General features: G+C 45.4%; 1 protein-coding gene across 2 annotated transcripts in view; it reads left to right on the top strand.

The window, feature by feature from the left end:
• The window catches only part of LOC123366223 (GDNF-inducible zinc finger protein 1-like), a 180,569-nt gene that overhangs the window by 19,721 nt on the left and 135,585 nt on the right, over window positions 1–25,263 (top strand). The window contains exons 1-2 of one of the 2 annotated variants that reach the window (XM_045009467.1): window positions 16,359–16,471; window positions 23,825–25,010. The gene's annotated coding sequence lies outside the window, so the exon portion shown is untranslated. Of the gene's footprint in view, window positions 1–16,358; window positions 16,472–23,824; window positions 25,011–25,263 lie in introns of those variants that run through there. The other variant, XM_045009468.1, reaches the window with a different exon arrangement.

Below are 25,263 nucleotides of genomic sequence, written 5' to 3'. Positions count from 1 at the left end.
ACGATGAAGACAGATTTATGCATGTGAATGCGCACCAGGGCTGTATGCTGCCACAGCAGTCTTCTTACATGGAATGTTTTATGCATTCTGACAGCTCTGTCATAGTTCCACAGTCATCAAGAGCTGTTTAGAAAACACAGGATGTAATTCAGTATCCCCAAGTCAGAAAAAGGAGGTTGACCCATCAGACAAAAAAATTGCAGCACCTAACTTAGGAGACTTTTGCTATTAAAGCTCCATTTCCTGTGCATAAGCAGATCAATATTCTTGATAATTGCTATTTGAATCCCCAGCACTGGAATGTGTACTATTACCTAGCAGGGTTTGGGATTTTTTTTTAGCATGCAGTGAAACTGCTGAACTCAACCTTTTCCATTTTGATACTGAGGAAGGGGCTTTTAATTGTTTCCTAATGCATACAGTCCTTCATTTCAATGACAGCGGCTATTTGGACACTCACTGAACATCAGGGTGTTTATTGCTCAATAGTTAAGGAAAGAAACCAAGGAGCACTGCGGTGTTTTGATAGTACTCATAAAGCTGGGTCAGTCATAAAGGGTTAGCACCCTGTGCCTGTTCTTACTGCTTACATAATGGCTATATACTCTGGCTCCGTGTGTTTGGAATTAAAAAAGAAAAAAACAAAACATTTTACTACCCAAACTGAGTGCCACAAAGAAAGGAAATTTGGCATGATGACAAGAGCATTATTGTAAGAGCAGGGTAACTGCAAACAGTCCCATCACAACATAAAACATAAGCAGCTTGGAATGCCATGAGCAAGGCATTGTGGCCAGCTGCTGCTGGGTTGGAATCCTTTGCCAAAAACAGGGAGTAATTTTAAGGGAAATTAACAAAACAGATAAACGAGCGGAGGCATGTTAATGACAAATCCCTGGAATCTAGTAAAACCATCCACCTTAATGTAATAGGTTGGGGATAATTTACCTTTATCGCTTTGTTTTCATATGGAAACAATCACAACATATCATATCCCCTTAGGATCAAATCCCCCAACTATACAATGTTTAGGCATGTAATGTAGGCTGTATATACCACTGCCCTCTGCTGGAGGGAATCAGAACTGCTCAATAATGAGTCATTGGCCCTGTACTGGTCACAGGGAGACTTGTTGATCTCACGTAGTGCTAACCTGTGCTGTTTTTACACCAGGGAAATCTGGGTGCTAGCCCTGCTGCTTCCAAAACACACCAAGGAGCCAGGGTGTAAGCAGCATAAGTGGCATGTGTAAAGTTCTAAGTGGCCACAGTTTTGTTACATGTATGGGCCAGCTCCTCAGCAAGTATAAATTACACTGATTTACACCACTGGATGATCTGGACCTGTAAATATGACTTAGACACAGGGTCAGGAAACTGCCTTCTCACGAGGTCCGAATCACTGGTAGACATGGGGATGTCCTTACCACAAAGGGGCCATTTGCTCAAACAGGAGCACCACAGGCTTAGCTCGACCGCCCTTAGGGTATGTCTCTGCTAGAGCTGGAAGGGGTAAACTGCTGCTTGGGGAGACATACCCAGGCTAGATCTGACTGATGGAAGTGTAGCCACTGTGTGTGCAACCCTGAGTGTGTACCAATGGTTTTGGACTGGATTGCATGTGCGGCGGCTAGCCACTTGTGCCAGCGCAGCTAGACTGCTATTTTGAGCCCACCAGCTCAGTGAGAGCTAGTGAGGGGTATGTCTGCTCGCACTGGAATTTACACCATCCACCTCTAGTGTAGACGTATCCTTATTCACATTGAGTTGTAGCTTGCTCCAAAAAAGCCCTGTGAAAGTTAACCGGGCTCCATTATTTTAGCAGCCTGGCTCCACAACTTATTACAGCTGCTATGGATCAGGCATGGGGTAGGCAACCTACGGCACGGGTGCCAAAGGCTGCACCCGAGCTGATTTTCAGTGGCACTCACACTGCCCAGGTCCTGGCCACCAGTCCGGGGGGCTCTGCATTTTAATTTATTTTTAAATGAAGCTTCTTAAGCATTTTAAAAAACCTCATTTACTTTACATACAACAATAGTTTAGTTATATATTATAGACTTATAGAAAGAGACCTTCTAAAAACGTTAAAATGTATTACTGGCACGCAAAACCTTAAGTTAGAGTGAATAAATGAAGACTCGGCACAGCACTGCTGAAAGGCTGCCGACCCCTGGACCGGGCCTACACGAGTAAAGAGGAAAGATGAGGCCTTTCCTTAGCTTCGTAAGAATTTCATCTTTAGACATTCTTTTAAAACTGAAGACAAACTCGTTTCTCCAGCCAGGAAAAGGCAGAGGGGCAGGAGAGCAATCGCCTGGCCTGCTGTATGCTCAGCAGGAGGTTAATCTAGATGATCATGATGGTCCCTTCTGGCTGAGAGTCAATGATGCTTTTAACAGATCAGTCCTTCTTAATAAGGGCTGCCAGCAGGGCCAGTGAAGAGGCAATAGCAAGCAGGGAGATCCTGCCCTCAAAGGATTGTTTAAACACAGAGCAACATTCATAAGCAAAAATAGGATATTTACAGATAAAGGTGGAGCCACTGCTCTGCAGGACTATAACTCTTCCTATCCCATCCTGTCTCTAGCAAGGATCCGGACGGTGCTTACTGTATATACAATATAGGACAGACAAGAGGAAAGAAAGAGTCTGTCTAAATATAGCATAACACGGCCATTGCAGGGAGACTGTCAAGCTGTCTGACACAGTGACTTGAGCGTGAGGACCAACCTCAGGGCAGACTGTTAGGAACCAGGGCACAAACCCCAAACTGGTGCTGAGTTCTATACTTAGATTTCACCAGCCAATTATCAAGTGTAAACTCCTCAGGCACTGTAACAGCCTTAACATGGAATTACAGATAGTTCCCTTGCGTAATCTGTCTTGCCACCCATGTTAGACTCAAGGTTCTTTTGTCCTTCCATTACCAACCTCTGCTTCCACATGGAATCAGATTCAAGTCCACTAAGAGACTACAAGACATATCCAAAATATACAGAGATGAGAGTGATGGGATTTCCTTCACCTTAGCTCACAGGAAAAGCATTTACATAAAAGGTGGCAGTGTTGGGGTAAATTTGGTTACACCCAGACAACTGCTTAGAGTCAAACAACAAACCAACATTGTTACAAACTGGATAGATTCTATCCTCATCTTTGTTGTTGAGAGGAACTGTTTTTTTCAAGATGATACAGTTCTTCTTGTTCCTTTATTCTCGAGTTGGAGCGTAAGTCTGTCCACTTTTGCCTTAGCTTCTAGTTCCTACAATCAAATATATGCCATTTTTTGTCCATGTTCAAAACACAGGTGTTCTCTTTTAGCAGCTTCTCCTTCCATATCAGCTATTTTTTGCTTTTGTTCAAGTTCTAGATTCTGGTTTCTCACTGCAAGCATTTTCGCTGGGTCTGCTTCCTTATCACTGGCAATTAACACATTTTTCAGTTCCTGCTCTGGGGCCTTTTGCTTAAAATACAACCCTCTCTGTAACCACAATTCTTCCAGGCTTTTTCTGTCAGGATCTTGATCATGAGTCACTCACGGTAACTGATTTTTAACCCTTAAACTCTCCAATGTCAAAATTAAATTTTGACAAGCGTGTGGTTCTGAGCCAAAAACCCAATTAACCTGTGGTAATGTGTATCCAAGCATGACTGCGCCACTGTGACCGGGGTCCTAGTGGGGAGCCTGCTGGGGTCACTCAGTTAGGGTGAACTGCAAAGAATGGGGCAGACAGTCCCCATAAAGCTGGTGGATATTCCGATACTTAGATTCACCAAGCCAGCATAAAACAGCTTCTTTATTACCTTACCGGTTACTCAGAAGTCCACACTACACAGTTCCCTTGAAGTGATCCAGCTTCAGGCCTCCATCCAGGTACCCACGTCAAATATGATGAAAATTTCTGTAAATCTTATTTCGTCATTTAAAAGAAAAGGTTCTACCTATCCCAAAGGATCGGACACATCACCTCCCAGGTTAATGAATGTTTCAGATCTTACCCAAATACACGCTACAGCCAATTCTTATTAACTAAACTAAAATTTATTAAAAAACAAAAGAGAGTATGGTTAAAAGATCAACATACATACAGACATGGTTCAGTTTATTGAGATGCAGATTCACAGCAGAGACGATGAGCTTCGTAGCTGCAAAGAGTTCTTTTAGAATTCAGTTCATAGGTCATAGTCCAATGTCCCCATCTCATATTCAGGGCGTACCAGCATAACTGGGACCTCAGTCTTGCGACTCAAACTTCCCCCGATGAAGTCTAAGCAGATCTGAGATGACAAAATCAGGGCCCAAGGATCTTTTATACAATTTCATGTCCTCTTTGACAAGTTGAGAGTTCCTCAGGGAACAAAAGGTAATTAGGATGATTTTGAAGGCGGTCCCTCACCGGTACTTAGCTATACGAATTAACATAAGGCCATTCATAGTACATTTCAATGAGAGATGAATACCGAGATATCCCATGTTTACAATTCATTTAAATGATATCAGAATACAGAATAGACAGAGACTGTTGATTATATTGTCAACCCTGCTCATACATATGTAAATACACAAAAACACAATTATGTCCCCACAGGTTATTTATTTTGCAGGATGTTTAACCCTTTGTAGCCATGTGTCACAGCTTCATAAACCATTTATAAATGGAATCTTACTATAAAGTCTGACTGAGTAATTATTGTTATTTATTATTTGCATTAAGTAGCACTTGAAGGCTGCAAAGAGAGATTAGGGTCCCATTGTGCTCTGTGCTTCACAAACATGTAGTGGAAAGCTACTCCTTTGTTAATTATTAATTATTAATATTTATGTAGTAGAACCTAGGAACTCCTGCCATTGATCAGGCCCTCTTTGTGCTAGGCACTGTACAAACACAGGAGAAAAAGGGCTTACAATCTAAGTAACTATCTACGTTCAGTGTCTCCCTTCTACCTTGCTGAGAGACTCACGTGTGTCATATTTGGGAAATGGGGGCTAGAGCGGAGGAATTAATCCCGTCAGATTGAAATTCTATACTTCAGATCCTCCCTCAAACTATTTGTTTTTCAATCACATTAGCAAATGAAAAAAAGTAAAAATAATGCCATAAAAATCCAGATCCTTAGCGGGCGTGGTGCAACTTACCTCAGTGGAGCAATGCTGATTTACACCAGGATCGGTGTTCTAAATACAAATCGAAATGTTCAGTTTCAGTTTAGTGAACTGAACTACTGACTCTCATAATCTCTCTCCCTGTCATCTTCTCCTGCCCTTCTAAACATGTCTCTGTTTGCTTTTCACTGCATAATCCATCCGAAGGACTTCCCAAGAAGCTATTATAAAGTAACATTTCCCTTTCTGTCTTCCTTTCTTATGCTCTCAAAAGATACTCCTAATAAAACACTGTCACACTTTGTCCGGGTCACCTGAGTTTATCACTGTTGTCCATATCAGGTGGCACAAATGGGAGCTCAGGATGACCTTGAGGTTAACAAGCTAATGAAAACAGTGATGTAACTGAGGGCTACTGAACCACTGTGTAGCTGAAAGAGACAGCCAGTGGTCCCAGAGAACACAGAATTAGTTACAAATACCTGACCCACGTATCAGTCCACTTTAAGCAGACAGACATACACACTCTGCCATTTGTAACAACGCCACCAGTTATTTCAAGTGTTTTTCTTTAGAACATGACTATGATTAAATACATAACGTTTCCCGCAAATCACATTTTGTGTGTGTGTTGTGGTTCTACTATTCCAATATGTTTAGTTTGGTTTAACCATTTTTTTTTTTACACTGAATTGGCCATATTTTCACTTCCCAGTTCATCTGACATTCAGTTGGGTGATATGTAGCTGTTGAGGTAGTTGCTTTTGTAACCGTTGGTGAGTATGTGTTACAGGTCCCGCTGGGCCAATCCACAGAAGCTATCAGTTGTACAGGCCACATCTTTAGTGCCTTGGCACTTTAGCTGAAGCTATAGGAACTCATAGTTTTTAAGTCTGGAAGTTCTTGGTTCAGTCCTCAGTGGGTGGGTGAAGATTGAAGCCATTACACTTCCACATTTGGTTCTTGAGCGTGTCCATCATCGTGTAAGCACAGAATTACAATGTAGGCCATCGGGTGGGGTCGAATCCTGAGAACCCTGAGAAGACACTGAACTAAATAATTGGCATTAAACAGAATGCAGTAAGGGCACCAATCCCCCACTGATATAACACCCTTGAATTCAAGGGAGCCAGGAGACCAACCGACAATCTGGCCCCATCAGAGTTAATTACTATTCAATTGTAATCATTATAATATTTAAACATATGACTGAGCAGTTACTTTTTGGTTTGTTTATAATAGAGCGACAGGAGAGCATCAAAGAGGTTCTTTTCAATCTTGATTCAGATTAACATCCAAAGTTTGTCTGCTAATCTTAAATGTATTTGTACTATCCAAATGTTCAGGGGTTAAATTAAGGGGGGGGCAGGAAAGGGAGGGGGAGGAGAGGAACACAGCTCTCCCACTCAGCTAAGAAAGAGGGGAGCTCCCACCTCTCTCCCTGCCTGGGGCCAGAAGTTTCCCCCACAGCTCTCCTCCTGTTGGACTAATTTGGTGAGACCTCCTGCTTGCGGTGGGTTCTTGTTACAGCCTGGGGAGCTGGTCCTGAACAACGATGTTGTTTTCATTCAAACGTTACTTGGCACAGATCTGCCCTCTGCTGCATGAGAGCACTGCCTTCCACAATGGAGGCTGATCTTTGGTCTGTGCAGTTGTCCTTCATGCCTTACACAGTAATGGCAGCTGCTCCACACGCCTTTCTGTTTCCACCGACTTTCCTCATGGCATGCTTTCATGGACTCAAGCACGAAAGCTTTGGACTGAGCTTCAGCCAGCTCAGGGAGGCTGCCAGAGAATCAGCGCCAACCCTGCAGCAGGAACCAAGGAAGGGAAGGGTTGGGGCAGCACGGTTGTGGGGCCTGATTGGTTTGTAGGGAGGGAGTCACTCTGTGTTGGTATCTCTCCAGCTGCTCCTCTCCCCAACCTTCTTGAAGAGATCATAGTTCACTACAAATCTCTAGCGGGTGAGCTATGCTGGGGATAGATACACTTATCTCGGTGCCATACAACACAGTGCCCCAAACAACCCATGGTATTGCCAAAATTAAGGAGCAAATGGCAAATGACCTATTGGTCAGAGGCCAGCAATTTCTTTTATTGCCTTTCATTTGTTATGTCTCCGCAGAACATACGAGGCCAATCCCTGATCTGGGGTAAACCAGCATAGCTCCACTGAAGTCAATGGGGTTCTGCTGATTTACACCAGAGGAGGATCAGGCTCCTACACTGCAATGAGCTTGTCAAGGTGGCTGTCAGACTTGTTTTCTGTATGCATGAGGGGCAGAACTGAAGGAGATGCGTGCGTGCAGGAGGTGCATGTGCTCTGGACTTACTCCAAATCAGACAGATCAGACCAGTGAGCTGTGGCTGTAAAACTGCTGACTGGCTGCATTAGACGCGATCACGAGCCAAACGAGCCAGCAACTGTTGTGAGAGCCAGACACCAGCAAACTGTCTGGGAAATATGTTGGGAGGCGAATGGGTTTCATACTGATTTAGTGAAAATCTGGGCATTTGGGACTAAGTCTCCAGTGGCACCAGGGCGGCACTGGCACATCTTGGGCGAGCAGGTGGGTGAGTCGTAGGCAGCTTTATCCCAACTTTTCACTCCCCTGATCCTGGGGACTGCTGGGGGCCAACCTGTCCCTCAACATAGCCTAGAGCAGCCCCAGGGCGGCTCTTACTTGCATTGGGAGATAGTAGGTTTCAAGCAGCCGCTTTGCAGGCCAGGATCATCAGACAGCACCATGCTCCAGCCCTGCCCATTCTTGCTTCCAGCCCATCCCACATCCTCCTACGCTTAAGAGGTAGAAGGTGCTGGTATTGAGTCAGTTGAAAGGTTTGCTGTTGCCTCAAGGTCATTTTAAGACACCATTGTGCCACAAAGAGGACTTAGAAGCTATGTCTACACAGCAAAGAGACTCCCACTTCTGGCCCATGCCAACCAACTCCGGCTCACAGGGCTCAGGCTGGGGGGCTGTTTCACTGCTATGTAGACATCTGAGCTACACTGGTATGTACTTCATGTGTCCTGGTCAAACTCCAACCTGAGTGATCACTTTGCCTATCTAGAAAAGTAGGACTGGAAGGGACCTCAGAAGTCCCCTGCACTGAGGCAGGATTAAGTGTTATTTAGATCATTCCTGACAGGTGTTTGTCTAACCTGTTCTTAAATGGAGATTCCACAACCTCCCTGGGCAATTTGTTTCAGTGTTTAACTACCCTGACAGTTAGGAAGTTTTTCTTAATGCCTAAATCTCAGTGTCACATTGTTGACTCATATTTAGTTTGTGATCTGCTCTAATCCCCAGATCTTTTCTGCAGATCTCCTTCCTAGGAAGTCATTTTCCATTTCATAGTTGCGCAATTGATTGTTTCGTCATTGCTGCCTTCTGCCTTACTGCCTCCTGGCCACATTTCAGAGGTGGTTGAAGTATTTATCTATACAGTACATGAAGCCGTTGATAACACTTCCAGATGAATAATAATACTTCTTAGTGCCAACGCTGTGCTTTTCATCTTCAAAGTGTTGTATAAACATTAATTCAGACTTACAATGTTCCTGTGGGGAGTAAGTCAGGCCTTATATAAATATAATATGACCTTAAGCCATGAATTATGACCGTAAAATGTAGCTATCATACAGGCCTCTTCTGAGAGCCTCTGCTCTTTCCGAAGCTTGTGCACATCTTTGACACCCAGTGAATCCTCACAGCTCGTTTATGGTTACTGACAATTCCAGGAATTGAAAAGTGAGTGGGGTTTCCAAGTAGTAGCTGAGGTCACTGGCTTCATGCAGCAAGCTCACATTGCAGATGTAAAACTACTTCATCCTACGTTTTCAGTTCTTTAACCTTGTTTTAATACAAATATTACCCAGATTCAGATATGAACTGATCTAATCCCCAAAAGAATTTCCGATTTCTGGCAGCAGCGTTTGCAAAAGGCTGGAGTCAGCAATGCACATATAATATCACATTTCCAATTACAACAAATTAAAAAAAAAAGACAGCCACATAAACGACATACTGTACACGTATTCTAACTATGGTACTTACATGGCCCTCATTACTGTAGTATCTGAGCAGCTCATGATCTTTTTAACGTATTTATCCTCATGATGCCCTTAGGAGAGGGATCAGAGGGGTAGCCGTGTTAGTCTGGATCTGTAAAAGCAGCAAAGAATCCTGTGGCACCTTATAGACTAACAGACGTTTTGCAGCATGAGCTTTCGTGGGTGAATACCCACTTCTTCGGATGCAAGAACCCTAACCCTAACCCTAACCCTAACCCACTTGCATCCGAAGAAGTGGGTATTCACCCACGAAAGCTCATGCTGCAAAACGTCTGTTAGTCTATAAGGTGCCACAGGATTCTTTGCTGCTTTTAGGAGAGGGAGTGTGTTAAAGGTCCTGCTCCGTGCTGCTCTATAGAGGATATGAGTTGTTACAGCCCCTAGTTATAGAGCAGTGTTTCTCAAGCTGTAACAGCTCAAGCTTTTAGGATTGGCCATCCCTGGTTGAGTCGCAAGGGTGGACTCATGGAAGCCATTGCACTGGCCCTGTTTGTACCATCCCCCTGTTCTGTAGATAAAGGATGGCTTGCGCTCTCCACGGCTCTTAGCCTGGCATTTGTCAGCAGCAGTAGGAGCTGGAGTGGGCAAGCCTTGTTCATGCTGGTGAGCACTTCCTCACACAAGCAGTCCCTTTGAAATGAACAGCACCAAGTGCTCACCAAGCAGAGTCAGGATGGCATGATCTAGCTCTCAATTCACTTTTCAAAGGACATTTTCATCACTTTCTGCCTTGCATAAGTGTGATGATGCAAGTCCCTCTTTACTGCGGGCTTCCACCGGAAGAATTGCTCATTGCCGGCTAAGTACATTTCATTGTTACCTGCAATTCTCCTCCTGAAGAACAGGCTGATCTTGGGAACAAAGGAATACCAGCCCCCAAAAATGCAGTGCTCTTGGTATCCTAATGGCTTAGTGGAGAAATATCTTTCTCTCCCGGAGAAAGGATATGCAAGCAAGAATCAATGTCACTTTTGCATCACAATGCAACCACACAGGAATTTGTTCGTGTTATTTTGGTGGCATGCAAGATGTGGTCCAAAATAGAACTGGGTGAAATTTTTTAGCTGAAACTTTTTTTTTTCCCCACTGAAAAAAAATGCAGATTTGGGTCAACTGAAACATTTTGCATACTTGTGTCCAATTTGTTGAAATGTTTTGGTCGAAATTAAAAAAAAAAATCTGAAAAAAAAATCAAAATGTTGCAACATTTTCTAAATGAAACATTTAAACTTTGAAAGAACTTTTTGTTTTGCAATTTTTACTTCACTTCTTTCAGAACATTTTTAAAAAGGAAAACAAATGCCTTAGAAACAGAAAGTTTTGTTTCAGGTCAAATTGATCAAAATCCTTTTATTCTATGGTTCACTGAAAAACTTTCAGTTTGGATCGACCCAAAACTAAATAAATTAAAAAAAAAATCGGTATGGCCAGAGAACAGACAACTAATACTCTAGCCCCAAATATTTGTAAAATATAATCCAAATCATTTATGCACATTGCCTTTTTTTTAACTGCAAAAGGACACATGGCTTTTCTTTGCTGAAAAAAACAACTTAATAAATAAAGAGATTGCCCAAGAACTTGACTGTGGTAGTAGAATCTCACAGCTTGATCCCTGGATGCTTCAAGAAACTCTTGTCACTTCTTGCTGGATACTAAATTTTGATTACACTCTTTGGAAAAACGTAAAAGACACATTGGAATAATTTCTCATCTGAAATGATTCTTGTTAGGAAGACCAGGCGGTAGCAAAAACTGAAATAAATATTCAGGATTTTGCATGCACTAAGTCAGGCATTTACAGTAGCTAGGCAATATTATATTGTTAGTTGACCAGATATGCGTTTCCTTCTGAATACATTGGCTTCAATTGATTACTGTGAAACAGGCATAAGGAAAAGTACTTGTTCTAGAATCAGAAAATGTGGGCGTGTTACTGAAACATTGTACAAAACCTGTGTTAAATTAACCAAGCTTCATCGGCACCTCTGCCAGATGGTAAAGGGTCAAAGAATTGTATTACTCAATCACTGAAAACTCGGGAAAGGCAAAAAAACACAATTTCCTGTGCTCGCTCTGCCACCGGGACCACAAATAACTCAGCATCAAATCCCAGAGAAAAGACAGCTCCCGAGTTAATTTTCTTGTTTGCTAACTACTGACTCTCCTAGAAATGGGGGTTGGCACTGTTAGATTTCACAAGCAGGCCGGCTTCTTTCAAATGATACTAGAGAGACTGAAAAACGACGTCACTGCTAAATAGTCACCTTAGATCAGTGGCACCCAAACTTTTCCATTCGTGCCCCCCCTTACCAGTAATGGAATGTGTCTGTGCCCCCCTGGGCTGGGGGCTGGGAGTGGGGCCAGGGGCTGGGGCCATGGCGGAGTGCGGGGCTGGGTCCAAGCTGTGGCCAGGGTCTGAGCCACAAGCCGCGGCCAGGGGCCAGGAGCAGGGCTGCGGGCTGGCGGCCAAGCTGCAGCCGAGGGCCAGGAATGGGGCTGGGGGCCGGGTCAATGGCTGGAGTCGCAGCAGGGCCTGGGGAGCGGGGCCATAACTGGGGATAGGGATGGGGGGCTAAGCCATGGCCAGGTGCTGGGAGCTGAGCCAGGGCTGGGGCCTGGAGCGGGGCTGGGGCTGGGAGCAGAGCTGAGCCGCAGATGAGCTGCAGCCAAGAATGGGGCCACGGGCCAGCAGCTGGGAGTGGGGCTGGAGCTACTGCAGAGGCCAGGGAGCAGAGCCGGAGCCGGAGCCACAGCTGTGGCCAGGTGCTAGGAGCAGAGCAGGGCTGGGTGGTGCTCCCTCCCTGCCCCCTGGGGGGGATGGCCCAGGCCCCGCTGTGCCCCCCTCGCGGGGTGTGCCCCACACTTTGGAGACCACTGCCTTAAATGGATTCTACCACTCCCAACTGAGGCCTGAACAGAGGCCTACAGTGCATCCCTTGGGACTGCCAATCTGTCCCCTAGCTGGAATAGCAGCCTCATCCCCGTGTATGTCGCTGAAGTCAATGTATCCCCATCAGCGCTGGCTTTCCATTCCTGGCATGGATTTAGTCCTCAGATAAAATCGTCCTCAATGTCACTCCATTCATTCATTTCATGGGAGGAATTTGGGCCATAGTTTGTAAACACATTGCCTTGTACCGTGAGTAGTCATTTACGCTAGTGCAAAATGGGTATAAAACACTACTCTTCCGACTGGTAACGTTTAACCTCTTCATTGCACAGGTGTAAATGACTAACGCACAATGCAAGACAATAGAGGTTTTCAGGATCAGTCCCTTAAAAACTGAGGGCCTAATTCTGCATTCATTGCTCAGGCAAAACTCTGCAAACTCTTACCCCCATGAATCCGCCTCTTGTCTCCAGTGGGTCACTAGGTTGGTGAGTGAGGGCTTATGGGACTGGACCCTAAGTAAGCAGCACTTTTTGCAATCCAAGTTTCATCTGGACAATTAAACTAACATGCTCATGCAGCCAAACATGCAAGAATATGCCTGCAGTTGTTTGTCTGATTTGCACACACAGCTGCCATGGTCTCATGTACACACTGGATAATTGTGTAAGCGAATGGCTACATAAACATAAGGGGCCAGATCTTCAGCTGGTGGGAATCTGCATAGAAACTCCTCGCTGACACCGAACAAGGCAGCGGAAGTTTTGCCTGAATAATGACTGCAGGATCAGGCCCAGAATTTGATCTATATGTTCAGAAAGAGAAGTGTCATAGAGTAAACAGAACTAGGATTATGAGAACTTGAGTGTCATGGACCAGAAATAGCCTGACATTAACTTCTGGGAAGAGATTTATGTTGGGAATTTCCAAAGGAGTTTAAGTTAGAGCCCAGCACTCTTCTCAGCCTGAGAGTCTAGGTTGCAAAAGAGCTGAGCTCATCAGGGATAAATCAGCAAGAATGTGTGTGTACATTCCTCAGCTTTATTTGGGCCTTGCAAGCTAGAAAGTAATATAAACTGATTGGGTCAAACATAGATCTGATATAAAATAACAATGTCATCAGTAGATCTTGAAGTGCTTTACAAAGAAACGCATGTCACTATCTCCAGATGGGGAAACTGAGGTACAGAAGTGAGTTGTCCAAGGTTACCCAGCAGGTCACCTGAGAGCCAGGAGCAGAACCCAGCTTTCTAGAGTCTTGGCCATTGACCTTAGCCACTAGTCAACGCTGCCTCCCAAGCAAGTGCACTGCTGTTGACTTCAATGAAGATGTACCTGCTGATTCTGCTAGCTCTGCATTGGGCCCATTATGTGAAAAGTCCTGAGAATTGTTTGCATTTGCATGTTACCCAAAAGACCTGTCCTAAGTGACCATCAACTTAAAAATCAAATTTACGTAAGAAATTTTTGTACCTCCCATTATTACAAGTAACACCTTAGGGGACTATTACTGAAAGAGGTTTGAGGGGGAAAACACTCTATTATTTTTTAGTTTGTACGCTTTTTTTTTATACCTATGACAGCGCTATGTTGCCCCTGTAGCATTGTTCAGTTTCCCGGTAGCTTGTGTGTGTCTGTCCCATAGTTTTGGGAGAGAGAGGAATACCTAAAATAGGAAAATGTGATTTGTAAAACTACACACAGCAGCAGGACAATTTAGGGCCAGGTGTAGAACCAGATGTTATTTCAACTCTTTTTTTTTTAATTACCTAGATTTCAACCTGCAGTGCCCCTTTAAATGTAATTAAAATAATAGCACACACACCTGGCAGTTCCACCCTATCCCCACTGAAGTAAATACGTGATAGATTTAGACATGCTATACCAGTGTAATTGGATGGTGATGGCATTTCATTTGCTAGTGTAAGTCAAAATCAGCCTGGCTGAAAAGTAATAGATGATAGATGAGTAACTGAAGGAGAAATCATTTCCCACCTGGGTATTCTGTGCATTTAAGATCAACACAACGTAGCACTGTCACTTTAATATTCTGACATTCAAAAGACAGAAGGGTGGGGGATCGGATGCTTCTAAGGATAACAAGAATATCCAAAGTCAATATTGTTAATTATAACAATTGTGGAAGGGATTTTAAACCTCATGCTTCAGGATTTAAGCCAATCTTTTATTAGTGATCAGGGTGAGCCCTAAGGTGGCGGCAGATTACCCAACATCTGCTTACACATTTCTCTGAAGCATCTGGCGCTGGCCTCTGTTAGAGACAGTGGACTACCGGGACTTTGGGTCTGATCCAGTCAGACAGTTCCAACGTTCGTATGACATACGTGGGCTATTGTTTTGCAAAAGGACTGAATAATTTTCAGTTTAGGGACTGACTCTGAGAACCTTCCTCTTGCTGCGTAGCACCTTCCTCTGCAAGTAGCCTCATTGATTGCAATGGGGCTGTTTGCCAATTACACTCCTACTCAATGTCAGCATAGGTGGCAGAATATTGATTTGAGCTCCTTTTGCTCTTCACAAACAAACAGACATTCTCATAAACGAAGTAAAATCCAGCCACTCTATGAAATCCTGGTCCGAGCCAAAGGATTCCCTCACACGCCCATGCATCACCCTTACGTGCAGACAGAATGCACCGGCAGCACTGCATTATCAAAACAAGTCATTTAGATCTGCTGGGAGTAGGACAAAGTGACTCCTGTCCTTTTTGGTTGGTGGTAGTCTTACACTTGCAGTTAAGGCTGAAGGACGAGATTAACGGAGTACATCAGCTGACCCCAGGGGAGGCTCTGACCCCAAATGTTTTGTGATGGGATTTCATTATGCCATGATTTATATTATTCATAGAGGTTGTGAATCTGATTGTGCAGCAATGAAAATCACGAGTAATCCTACTGAAGCCAGTGGAGGTACGCTGGGTTCAAGATGGAGTAATGAGACCAGAATCAGGCCCTCCCCCACAATGATAAATGTTTTTCTCCTGAGTTATTACTTTTATTATTAGTATTACTGTAGCTCGAGTCATGGACCAGGAGCCCACTGTGCAAGGTGCTGTACAAACACACCTACACAGCCCCCATGACTACAGTATCTGAGCCCCTCATACTCTTGCAATGTATTTATCCTCACAACACCCCCTCGTGCTATTCTCGCCATTATACAGATGGGGATCTGAGGCACAAGCAGGGCCGCCCAGAGGGGGGGGCAAAGGGGGCAATTTGCCCCAGGCCCCGGGCTCCGCAGGGGCCCCCCAAGAGAACAGCGGAGGCTCCCGCCTCCACCCCTCTCCTGGAGCCTCAGCGCATCAAGCGCTGAGTCTCCGCCGGGGCCCCTGAGCCCCGCCCCGCTCCGAACCGCGTGGTGAGGGGGCGGGGGCGGGGCCGGGAGCTCCGGGCTGAGCTCAGCTCCCTCCGCTCGGTGTGGAGCTCACAGCCCCGCCCCCTCACCACGCGGCTCGGAGCGGGACGGGGCTCAGGCCCCGCCGGAGACACGCTGCGGCTATTCCAGCGAGGCGCTGAGACTCCGGGTGAGGAGGGAGCCGGGGGTAAGAGGCTGAGGCCGGGGCGGGGGGGAAGCGGGACCCGCCGCCGAAGCGCAGCCCGGTCTTCGGCGGCGGGGGGCCCCTTCCGTTCCGGGACCCGCCGCCGAAGTGCCCCGAAGACCCGCGGTGGGGACCCCCCCCCCCGGCCGAATTACCGCTGAAGACCGGGCTGCACTTCAGCGGCGGGTCCCGCTTTGGCGGTAATTCGGTGGCGGGGGGGCCCCGCCGCGGGTCTTGGGGCACTTTGGCGGCGGGTCCCGGAACAGAAGGGCCCCCCGCCGCCGAAGACCCCGGGCCCCTGGAATCCTCTGGGCGGCCCTGGGCACAAGGAGGTCAGTGACTTGCCCAGGGTCACACTGGAAGTGTGTGAGACAGCAGGGAATTGAACCTGAGCCTCCCAAGCCCCAGGCTAGTGCCCTAACCACGGGGGATTCCTTCCTCTCTCCGTTGGCCTCCTTGGGCATGCTCTGATGCACCCTCTCAGGGCAGGGTTGCCAGCTTTTGCCTGGAGGTTTCCTCACATGCTGTGGTTTTTAATTAGGGTGACCAGATGTCCCGATTTTATAGGGACAGCCACGATTTTTGGGTCTTTTTCTTATATATAGGCTCCTATTACCGCCCACTTCCTGTCCTGATTTTTCACACTTGCTGTCTGGTCACCCTATGTTTAATTCAAGATGAATCTTTTATTCCTGGGGACCTCAGGCCAATTCTGGAGGGATGACAACCCTGTGACTCAGGGGCGCTGTTTGCTTTCTCAGTGCCAGAGCAAGATAGCGGCTTGGATGAGAGCAAGGTGATTGAAGCTCAAGCAGACAAAATGGAAGCCATGCTGGTGAGTCAGCAGAACTGTCTCCTGGAGATGGTGACCTGCTCCCATCGGTGCTAGCTTCGCACCTTACTCCAGGAGCAGCCTTATTGATATCAGTGAGACTACTCAAGGGAGTAGGCTACTACTCAGTGTGAGTAAGGGTTGTCAAATCAGGCCCCGCTGAAGTCAACGAGCCAGACCATGGAGCCCTTACACACACTGGGTCCGCAGTTAGTCACACCACATAAGCAGTATTCGTGGCCACCAGGCTGAGTAAGGGCCCGCTATCTAGCCCAGCAGGACTATTTAGTGAGTAAGAGGCCATCTCCTGGGCTTCCCCTACCTGCTTTGCTCTCTTAAAGGGCATTCCACAGAACTGAGCAGAAAGTAGCACAGGTTCATACAGCCTCATGCCCATCCGGTCCCTGGCCTGCCTCCCCTTCCAGCTGCACAGAGCTGTAAATCCAGAGCACCCTGGGCAGGGGAAAGCCGGGGGACTTCATACTGCAGAGATAGAACACCCCTCTTCTGTGGGGACAGGTCCCTCTCCACACACAGACACGGAGCTGGTGGCCTAACAGAGGGATCGGGGGAAGATGGTGACTTGGGAAACAGAGTTAGAACAAGATCACGCGGCGGGGCTTCTGTTTGCAGGAGCATTTCCAACAAACTAGTGTCATCTGGCTGTGCGGGCACTGAGACACCCTGCCCATTACGCCAGCTAGGATATTGTCATTACCCAGATGCGTCACGCACCCCTTAACCCCTGTGTTAGATATGGGAGGGGAGTTTGAATCATATGCCATCACCATGTCCCAGCCTGCTGGACTTCTAGGATGCTGTCAATTGACTTTCTGAGTAAGATTTTGAAGAAATCAGTGACAGGCACACCCGGCTTCTGTGTGTGCCTGGATATTAGTGAGCTCCCAGCCAGTACACTCAGGAAGAAGCTGATGCATAGTGCTTTAGGAGCAGCTATCGTAATGGACAACACATGTTTTTGTTGGACAGACAAGGACACCAGTTTCCAAGATTAGGTCAGAGTGGTCAGTAATCAGGCTCCTTTGAAGTAAAGCATACTGCTCGGCAGAGGGCTAATAACCAGACTTCTGGCAGGGAGCGACTGCTCCTGGACCATTGCTAACAACAATGAATTATAGGGCCAATCCCGTTACCTGTACTTACAGCAAGCAGCACCTTAATCCAATGAGGGATCCCATTGGCTTCAACAGGACTACTTGACGAATAAGATGCTACCCAATGTGGACAAGGGGGTCAGCCTCCAGCCAACAGAAATTGGAGTTGGAAAAGATCTTGAAGCTAGAGCGGACTCTCTTGTGTTCTTCTCTGAGCTGCCCCACAGGCCACACTTGACAGGGTACATGGCAGCAGAAACGTCTGCTAAGTGGAGCAAACCAACTGCATTGCATAAGAGCAATACTTTCCAAGCGATAGTTCCTCTTGCATAATGCTTACTTGCAGCACATTATTCAGTCACTAGACGTGCTATATGGTGGTCCAAAACAGCATGGCAAACAAGAAAGACCAAGCAGGAACTCACGCTGTATGGAAATTTGATTGTTTTTCTAGGGTCGATAGCTGTTTTTTGTTAATAAACGCTTCCTCTTTGCTGTGATTCCATATGTCATGGCAACTTCCAGTTTGATCTTGGCTAAAACTCAAGGTTTCATTTCCAGAGAAACACGTGCCTGGGCATAGTGTATCTTTTGTGTATGCATTTTTCTGAATGCACTCCTCAGCACCATGGCAAATTCCAAACAGACGTGGCTTCCTTGCAAATCAAGCGCCGCTCAGCTCCATCTCTGGCAAAGTGCTTAAGGTGGTCTGACTATATCCAGCTCACGTCCATCGCTGAAAATCTTGTTGCTTTTAGCACCCATATGATCGCCAGCTGCACAGAAGCATTCTGCAGTACAAATGCTTCCGTATTTGTTACTCTTCCACTGTAATAATATGCGTATACCAAGAAAGCCACTGAACCCAAACCAGTGCTGAGAGGTGGTTGCTGGGTTCCGCTTCAACTATCCTTGTTTCTGATCTTATCATGCCTCTTGATATGAAGAAGCTGACAGAACCAAAAGAGCATCAGAAACCTCAGTCAGGCATTCTTCAGTCTTGTCAGCAGCCACGTTTCATTTCCATATAACAGAGTTGGTATAACTATGAGCCGCAGCTTTGTAGCAAGCTTGATGTTCCAGTGTCCCCACAGAGGCTGCTAAAGGGTGTGAACCATGACAGCTGCTACTGCTGTACTAATGTCCACATCTCTCGAGTACCCTCCAGCACCATGTATGATGCTGCCCACATATGTGACAGCTGCCACCTGCTCCGTGTCCCTTTTGGACAGGTTAATACTGAGCCGATTGTAGTCTGGAGCTGGAGACTGTTTGCTGGTAATGTCCAGGAACTTAGTTTTATCCGGATTAATAACAGACCAATGCCCACTCCTTCTGCATGCACCGGACGGTGTTTATTTGTGTGGGCACTCAAACTGGCTGGAAATGAGCTCACACCAGGGTGTGGCTAGGAGCCGGCATGCAGGTTTTAGATGCATGCACAGCACAAGGATTTTGGAAAGGGGCTTCAGTGGGCATTCAGCTATTTTATCCACTCCTTCCCACGAGACAGCCCCATTTCACGACCCCTTATCTGTTTCCTTGCGTCTACACTCATCCTGCCAGCCACTTGTTATGTTTGAAAATCATGAAATATATTCCAAATGCAGATCGTCAGTTGATGAAACTCAGCAGCGCTCCATTGAAGTCGACGGCACTACAGCAGCTTACACCAGCTACAGATCTGGCCCTATCGCTATCTCTAGCCTGGGGCCCATTCTTTGCTTTCCTGAGAAGACTTTTTATTTAATCATTATTATTTTTGTAAAGAGCATGTGCCCATCTCTAGCTGAATTTGCCATAAATCACCCCCATGTAACAGCAGCAACAATAGCTGACAAAAATCAACTTGGAATAGGAGTCTCCAGCCTCCACAAGAAACTTATGCCGCTCACTCAGGAAAGGCCTGAGTAAACAGACAGCTCTTGCTGTTTGCGCCAATGGTCCAAAAATCCAGACTTTGTAGGAATAACAGGGGAAGCTGGAAGCATCCCATTAGGAGTATCCTGAATTCTGGATGATGCAAGGCAGGCATGCAGCAGTGTTGAAATCAATGGGACTGCTGGGCTCAGGGCCGTCCCTAGCTATTTTGGTGTGTAAGACTTCATTACCCACTTGCCAGCACACACATATACAGGAAGACTTCCAAGTAAAACAGAGTCATCTACAGTCAATTGTCCTGGTTAATGGGAGCCATTAAGATTCCAGACCACCATTAATGGCCCTCAGAGTTATATTTCATATTTCTAGTTTCAGATACAAGAGTGATACATTTATACAAATAGGATGACCACACTCAGTATATTATAAGCTTTGTAATGATTCCTTACAAGAGACCTTTTGCATGAAGCATATTCCAGTTACATTATATTCACACTCATCAGCATGCTTTCATCAAATCTTATAAAGTTATTTATGTTCCATTTGGTGGCGGAAGGAGGGTTGTTTATTTTGTTTGTTGAGCCAATAGGAACCACTTGGGTCACATTTGCAAGCTTTCCTCCATCACCATGAAGCTTCCTTGAAAGCTGATATATTTTCACAAAATAACCTGACTACAGGAGCTGGGGCTTTAAGAAAAACACTAAATATTATAGGGCTCATGAGAAAATTGCCAGAGTTAGCAACGCTGCATGGGGGCACCTTTTTGTTTGCAAAGATGCTAGCGGAAAGGGAAAGCGTTGTGAAACCTTGTCAGAATAGGGTGTTGGCAGAAACGGTCATTGTAGAGGTGTTCACACAGTCATCTGGAAAGCCCTGTGGGGGTATGCAAGTCATCCAGCTAGAGCAGAAACAACACCATGTGCCACTTAGGTGAACAAACACACCCCACATGTTGCTATTTATGTAGAAAAATCCTGGAGGCAATAGGTGCAGCAAACAATTGGAACAATACATAGGGTGAAATGTGTGAATACTTTTGAGTTAGGAATAAAAGCCTAAAATATTAAGGGTGAAATCCTGGCCTGTTGGCATTGGTAGGAGTTTTGCCATTAACTTCAACAGGGCCAGGAATTCACCTTAAATCTGTTCACAGATAAATTGCAAATGGAATGAGCTAAACACACTGAACTGCAAAATGCTCCATGGGGCTCTGAAGCTTCCTCTGTCAGAGAGGACGGATGGGCTTTAGGTTAAGGCACTGGACCGGGAGTCAGGAGATCTGGCTTCTCAGTTTCGCTGCAGGCACCCTGTCTGATCTTGAGCAAGGCACTTCAACTCTTTGAAATCAGTGAAATTAGGCCAATAATATTTCATTTCTCCAATCCTTTGTCTGTCTTGTCTGTTTAGATTTGTTTATTTGGAGGTCAGGACTGTCTCTTGCTATGTGTGTGTACAGTGCCTAGCACGATGCAGCCCCAGTCTCGGCTGGAGCACCTGTGTGCTACCATAATACAAATAATAATAGTTTGGACAAATGCTACGGAGCAGCCAACCAGTAAAGGGGGTAGATACAGAATTTCAACTGTGTTCTTACTATCTACTTCAGATTTCAGACTCCGTGCTTTGCTGCAGTAGTTGGATTCATTTACCATATTGGCATTTACTGAGGCCCATAGTGATTAACAACACATCATAAACTAATTAGGTGGGATTTCCAGAAGACCTAAGTTATTTAGGAGGAGTGCCACTGATTTTCAATGGCATGTGCGCCCCCAAATTACACAGGTATTCTTGAAAATCCCACCTATCATGTGCATATTTTGCTGAATCTTTGGTAAAATATATTTACAACCATCTGATCAAGAATTAAAAGCCGACACCATCTTTGAAACGAACAGCTGACCTGAACGATGAAAGAATCAGAAGCATATGGAGAAAAGTCAATGCCATTTCGTATAAATGTTTAATCCAGCTCATATTAACTTTTGTTACACCGCCATTTGTCCCAAACGTTTATTACAATAATGATTGCTTTCCCCGATCTGTTTCTTATATATGAAAGTTCAGTGATATGGTTTAAAACTGATGGATTAAGTTTGCTGACCATGCTATATTGAATGGGCTGAGTAGCGTATTAATAGTTTGATAACAGGATCTCAACACAGATTTCTTACAGACCAAGCAAATTTTAGCTGAGAGCATTTTAGAAAGGAAAGCAAGGGAATGAGATTAACTATGGTCCCATGGCATTTGTGTATTTGGGAACCCCTACCCACTGATATGCTGATGCAGCTAGCAATGCAACACAGTAAAGTTTAGGAGGAGAAACAAAAATAAAAACAATAATTCTCTACTTGATTCTGAAGAGGGAGATTTAGGAAAGTGGAATTCAGTCACTCACAATGGAATTTAGCCAGGACACCTGGTTAATACACCTTAGTGTGGGTGTATTACCTCATGAATGTATATAGCCCAATTAATAAGTAGTCTGAGCACCTCACCATCTGTACTGTATTTAGCCTCACAACACTTCTGTGAAGTAGGGCAGTGCTGTTATCCCCCTTTTACAGATAGGGAACCGAGACACCAAGAAGCTAAGGGTGTGTCTACACTGCACTATAAGCCCAGGGTTAGTAGAACTCAAGGGTGCATCTACACTGCAATAAAAAACCCAGTCTCAGAGCCCAGGTCAATTGACTCAGGCTTGCGGGACTTGGACTGCAGGGCTATACAATTGCAGTGTAAGACATTCAGGCTCAGGCTGGAGCCCGGGCTCAGAGACCCTGCAAGGGGGAAGGGTCTCCGAACTCGGGCTCCAGCTCCAGTCCAAACATCTACACTGCAGTTTTATAGCTCTGCAGCCTGAGTCCCATGAAGCCAAGTCAGCTGACCTGGGCCAACCACAGGTCTTTTATTGCAGTGTAGACATACCCACAGCGACGTGCCCAAGATCACACTAAACCCAGGCCATCCCAAGGCCCAGGCAAGCACCCTGCCCACTGGATCATCCTTTCGCTCTTGTGCTTGCCTGCTTTCAGTGCGGGTGAAATTCACCCCCGTGCCCAGGACCTGCACAAAGCTTTAAATCCCAAATGACAACGTTTATGCAGCCGACAGAAACTGTTCACTCAGGTGACTGTTGCTTGCAAAGATGCACCAGCCCAAATGCAAATAAGGTTTGAAGTCTTGGCTTGATACATTTTTGCAGGCTTAGTAGCAGCCAAGTGAGCCAAGCTAATAAACTCCAGTCAAGACATGCCTCTCTTTCATCTGTGGCGACTGCAAGGTAACTGGGCTAATTAGGCATAAAATCACAGTGAGTGATTAGATTGTTTGGCAATGCTACTGCTGGCTTTTCTCTAGCTAGTATGTGAAAAGATCCACCTGAAGTACCAGCTGGAAGACTAGATTAGGGGGAATTACAACAGTCCCGGCCTACCCGTGACTGTAAGAATAAAAGGGAATGGGGTACTTGTATTTGCCTAAGTAAGAGATCTTTGAATGATAACATGTGGAAAGATAACTATGCATTGCCAAGGCCTGGAGCAATGCGTGGTTCTTCCGGCTGGACCTGGTTGCAATGGCAAAACAGGACAAGAAGAAGGCAGCTCCTTCTGGAATGTTTGAATGTAATGGGAATATCTGGTTGATTTTGCAATGCCCAGGGCACTTCCCAGCCGTTGAGTACGCGTTTCTGAAGGGATTTGCTCTAATTTGTTCTGTTACCCGATAATGGTAGTTTTATTTTTCACTGCAAATGAACAGCGTATAATGCGGGGTTCTCAAGTGTGTTCCTGGCATGGACCACATATTAATAGAGAAATTATCTCACTGACGATCTCCCCTCTCATCCATGGTCCCAAGCATCACCTCCACACCTTGCTGAAGGAGCAAACATCGCCCTGTATTCAGCAAAGCACTTAAGCACATGCTTAGCTTTAAGCACACTGGAGTCGATGGGACTACTCGTATATTTAAAATTAAGCATGGTCTTGTGTGCTTTGCTGAATTGGGATAATTGTTGGGGGAGATGCTTAGAGATAAATGGGGGATTTGCTTCGTGTGTGTGCTGTCTGGATACCTATTTTTATTTTATGGTGCTGTTGCTTTGACTCGTGTTTTTAAGCATTTGTCAGAGTTGCTTAGCATGTTCAGACTGGAGCCTCTTCCTATTTTATAAACCTAAAGAGGAACTATAAATAAATCAAATATCTCTGTTAGACCCCAAATTTCACCCTAGTGTGGATGAGATCAGAATCTGGGCCCTGGTGTTTCATAGGAACACAATAAGCTGCGATCTTAGATACTATCAGGTGGTTTGTGAAACAACATCTCACTGTTGATTTTCCTGCTGCAGGATTGGATCCTGAATTTCTCTCCAAGGCCAACAAGAATGACACACCTTGAACTGATCAAAATAAGATACAAGGAGAAAGGCCAGTCATCGCAAATCACCTCTATTATAATTAATGAATATGTGTCTCACCTGCCTGAGAAGCTCCCAAGCCCAGATTTCCCACACGCATTCCTGCCAAGTCATTGGGTTGGGTCCAGCTAGTCTTTGTATATACCACCTTAAATATCATCTCTTCCCTGATTTATTCCAGGTAGTTACTCGATTCCCATCTGTGACTCACAAGGCCACCACTTTGTACTTCCCTCACTTTACACAGCAGAATTCTTTGAGTCCCTCTGGCATAATCTTTTTAACCCCATCCCAGAATCCACTGCACCAAATCAGCCCACATGATCCCATTTTGTTGCATGCATAATCATAATCAGGTGCTAATTCTGCTTTATTCGTTGTGCAACTTACAACACAGTGAGATGTTTATATTCGATGGAGCGACAGTTGATAATTTTACATCTGAAAACTATAAGAGTCTAATGAACACTTCTGTTAGACAATGTCAAGAGTCTGCACAATCCCCTTTGGGATTTTTAAAGCTAGATGGAAAATGCAAGGGAGGGAAGATTTTGCTAAAATTTGGTTGAATTTGTCAGGAGCAAATTCCTAAAACTGTGTTTGTAAGGCTATTAGTATTATGATTTATTATGTTTGTATGGAATCCATTTTGTTATCTAAAATGGAGGACTTGGTCATGTGCTCAGGAGGGCAGTTGGAGTGTTTTCCCGCCCTTTCCAATAGTCAGCAGTGTAAACAAGTTCCAGTTTTAACTGGATTTTCCCAGGGATTCTATGAGGTTCCCTAAGGGGTTTCGCGCTATAGAGTCTATATAAAAGCAGCAGTTACCTCAGTTGGGGGCTGCCCATCCGAGTGGCAGGCGCGTGCAGGTTTGCTTCCACAGGTGATCGAAACTCCGGACAAGTGCCATCTCCAGCTATTACTTACCACCTGCGGCAGTTAACATCCATCGTTGTCATTTGCCTGTGAACACCCATCATCTTGTGAGCCTGCCGCCGTGTCAGCCGGTGCCAGTGAGAAGGACGAGTCATGGAGGGATCTCCTCAGAGTTCCTCTCCTGAGGCTCTGTACGAGCCAAAGGATCGAGGTCCTGAGTGACCATCAGAAGGGTGACAATGTATGTTTACTTCCCTTTTGTACTCCAGGGGGGGTCTAGTTTGGGTCTTGGCTGCAGGCCACAGATGTTCCGAGTTACTGTATCTATAGAGAATACGTTTCTGTTATCATTTTATGCATTTTCCCCATTCCCATATATGTAACTCGGTTTCTCCAAAATAAAAACAATTTGTTTGGTTTATATATACCTGATTCCACATGCCTCATTCCAGCAGAGAGAGGGGAAAGGAGGTTACATAAGGAGGACTAGCTTG

The sequence above is a fragment of the Mauremys mutica genome, chromosome 3, assembly GCF_020497125.1.
Source record: "Mauremys mutica isolate MM-2020 ecotype Southern chromosome 3, ASM2049712v1, whole genome shotgun sequence".
Taxonomy (NCBI): Eukaryota; Metazoa; Chordata; order Testudines; family Geoemydidae; genus Mauremys; species Mauremys mutica.
This window is presented reverse-complemented; position numbering and strand designations above follow the sequence as displayed.